Consider the following 3,797-nt stretch of genomic DNA (forward strand, 5'->3'; position numbering starts at 1 on the left):
ATAAAGTAAACATGGGAAAAAAAATACAATTATTTTTAGATGCCTTTCTCAACCTCCCATTTTTTCAGCAATCCTGAAGAAACATGTTTCCGTGCTTTACCAGCAAGCAAGTCTACGCAAGGCTCTCGAGGGAGGCACTCTCAGGACATACACAACCCTCCCCTCCCTTCATCCTCGCCCCCGGACACACAGCTATCCTGTGACCAAAATCCTGGCCTCTGCCCGCTCCCAGGGTGGGATGTGCAGGCAGCCCCTGGCCGGGGATGCTCTCAGTGCTTTGGTCGTGGGAGAGCAGCGTGCCCGGGGCTGCGGCGGAGGAGCAGCCGCAGGACTCTGCGGGAAGGGGGTGGGCTAGGAACGGCACGGATTGCTCTGCTTGCTGCCCACCCCAGGCTTGTAGCACTTTTTTTTTTCTGAGCTACAGGCATTTCTGGTGGCTGAAAATGGAAATGCAGAAGTGCCGCCCTGACTTCTGTTTGTACTAGTTGGGTAAATACATGCCTGGATACAACACGGCATAATCCTGGGTCAAATTGCGGGCTGCACTTTGCTTTGGTTTCTGCATAAAGCCTTTTCAGCACCTCACCCCGACCTGGCCGCAGCTGAGGAGGTAACAGGTACCTGGGTACCAAAGGGGAGAGCTTTTCCCTGGCAGGAAGACTGGCTAGCTCGCTGTTGAGAAAACTGGGAGTCATGCACTGGAATTAACCCTAGCAACTTCACTGGACCTGTTATTTCTTTTTTTTCTTGTTACATTAGCGACGTAATTATAATTTCAAGTTCAGGATTTAACTTGTGAACTCTTGGGAGAAAGGAAAGGATATATATTTTGCTAAGGCAGAAGCTAAAGTATTTGTATTTCTATTAAAATTATTCTTAGTATGCAGAGCCTATTGCAACACTTCTATATCATAGGGGATAAACAACTGCAAAAATATACAGCATCCTATTTACAATATATATATGTACATAAAAATGAAATTTCCTACAATCCAACACAACTGCATAGATTTGTCTTCAGAAACATAGGCATGTGTACAATTTGTGAATTCTAGACCTTTCCACCCCTGTACTATTTATTAATTCATTACCTTTTTTTTTTTTCACAGTTTGTTACAGAAATCCTTACATTACATACAAATAAAACATTCTTTATGCAAGTTATAGGAAATAAGGATTTTTTCCTGATGCCAGGGGCTCCGGGGAATTGTTTAAGCAAGCACCCTGGCACCAGGCAATAAAGCCATCTCGTGGAGCTGCAGATGGAGCTGAGTACATTCTGCTGTGCCTTCCTCCTGCAGGCACTGGGGTGGGACGGTGGGACACCACCACATGGAAAGGGTTCTGTTTGACCAAGATGCTCTTTAGCCTTAATGTAAGGTTCAAGCAAGGAAACGTATCCATTTAAAGATAAAGTAGATACACCATTCATTGTTTCTGTTAATACTCGCTATCAGAGCGCGTTGTGGTGCTTACGCATTGTAAGGCAGATGTACAGCCACAACCTGCGTATCACCCGGCCGGCATTTGCACGTGTGAGCTCTTTCAAGAGGAGCACAAGCTATGGGGTCACTATGTGGCTCAGGAAAGCAGCCCTCGGGAGCGGCTGGGCATCCCCATTCCTGATGGCGCAGGATGAGATCGGCCCATCTGCCTTGGGCCCGCACACGGGCCAGGTACCACTCGGTCTGTGTGAGCCCTATGAAAGGTCTGTGTCGGCGCACGGATTTGGCGTTGGCCCTCCGACCGGCAGCGAGCGTCACCCAGAGAGGTCACAGCTCCCCAGACACTGTTCCCAAGGAACAACGTCCTGTTTCACTCACTCGGCGTTTACCGTCGGACAGAGAAGGGCAGCTGTACCCTGCAACCCTAAGGGTGCCTTAAACTCACAACTATTTTCTTTGCAATGTGCTGTGGACTAGGAGAGGCAGCAAGGCCGTCTGCTGAGTGTAGGATTAACTCCTACAATCTTATCAGGAGCCCCTCCTTCTAATTAGTCCTTCCGTGTCCCTCACCACTCAATTGTGACTATTATGCAAATGAGACTTTTAAAATATTTTGTTGTAGTTATTAGGAGCAATTTTTGCATCCAGTCTATAACATTTGCAGTGCTCACAATAGCGATAAACTCTCTATGAAAAGAAAGCATGCTACCACCTACTAAGTAGATACGGTACTCTGGATCCTATTAACAACAGAGAAACTCCTACAGCATTTTACTGTGCTCTTAAAATCCTAGCTAAAATGTGGGACTTGTACATCGTTGGCTACAAGTTCACTATTCCAAATGAACTGAATAACAGCAGTACATTTTACAGATAACCTCATACAAATATTGTCATCCATCACTGATGTTGACAGTTACAGCAGGGTCTATTGCATTCTGTTAAGAATGTATAAACCTGATGAGAAAATAAAAAGCACGTTATTTCACGTTCATTACCACAGACATCTATAAACACATGATTCTTTTCCATAAATATCTATAAATACGATGCCAGTAAATCCATCTAAGCAAAACTACCTCTTTTTTTTTCAGAGACCCAGAAACAAAGTCTGTTTAAAGACTCACTATTTTGGATATCTATTTTTCAGTATCTAAGATATGTTTTGGTGGTCCAGTACCTTGGGTAATTTCACTCTATGCACACATCCAGCTCATTCTTCTCCCTATTTATCTAGTAAAACTCCACTATACAAATGAACTGGGAAAAAGAAGGCAGAGTAGCAAAGAGGAGAGAGAAGGATGGTGATGGAGGAGATTTGGGAAGATGCAAGGAGCAATGAGTCACCCGACAGCCCTTCAAGTGGAAGGAAGCTGGGTGCCAAAACTCAATGTTTGGTATTTTAAAGAGACTACAGACTGTCTGGGGGGGAGTGGGAGGGAGATGTCACAGTTGCGACTGTGCTGGGACCCTGTGCAGCAGATCAGACCTCTAGCTCATACCTGGGTACTTGAAAGTCGCTCCCAGGATCTCCTCTCTTGCAACGCCCCCGTGCACAGAGCTGCACTGCTCATTACTCAGCAGTAGAAAAAGGATAAAAGGGGGAGGAAAGCAGGAGAGCCCTGGAGCATCTTGAGGATAACACTGTACAACATTCTCAGGTCTGAGTTAGGTTTTATAGGATGAGATCCAGAGAGGTTATAAGGCACCTCAAAACCTGAAATGTGACCCCAGCAAGCGGAGTCAGAGAACAAAAAGGGCTGCTGGGCTGCTGCTGCAGTGAGCAGGGAGGGCTGGGCACCTGCGAAAGGGGAGCCACAAATGTACATCCTGAGCTGGGAAGATGCTTGAAACAAGCTGCCAGGAGACAGGAACCAAGCACTGGTTCTTCTCTCCAGAGCTTGACTAGCGCCTGGGCTCGTAGGCTATGGTATGGATTTCTCTGTGAATAAGGGCAGGGATCAGTCTCGTAAGGAGAGAGCGCAGAGAGAACTGGTGACCCGCTCCATCGCAAGCGAGGGTTGGACAGCAGCCCCAGGACAGCACCAGCGACCTTAGCTGGGGGGTCCCGGGAAGCTCAGCGGTCTGTTGTGTGAAATGTTGGGCTGGGGGTGCTTGGGAGGAAAGGCTCCACACCAGAGACCTTGCTGGGAGCCCGTGGGTGAAGGTCTGAGGGGCCAGGGGGAAGGCAGAAGAGAACCCCGCTCTGCAGTCTAGCAGGTCATTTTGCTCGGAGGGAGGAGGCTTCCAGTGTTGTTCTTGCTGCTGGGCTGCTCCGAGGGCTTGGGCAGCCTGCGGAGTCCGCTCGGCCTCATTTCTGGATCACAATGGATCACAGTGGAGTATCGGCAG

Source organism: Cariama cristata, unplaced genomic scaffold, assembly GCF_000690535.1.
Source record: "Cariama cristata isolate BGI_N322 unplaced genomic scaffold, ASM69053v1 scaffold12209, whole genome shotgun sequence".
Taxonomy (NCBI): Eukaryota; Metazoa; Chordata; class Aves; order Cariamiformes; family Cariamidae; genus Cariama; species Cariama cristata.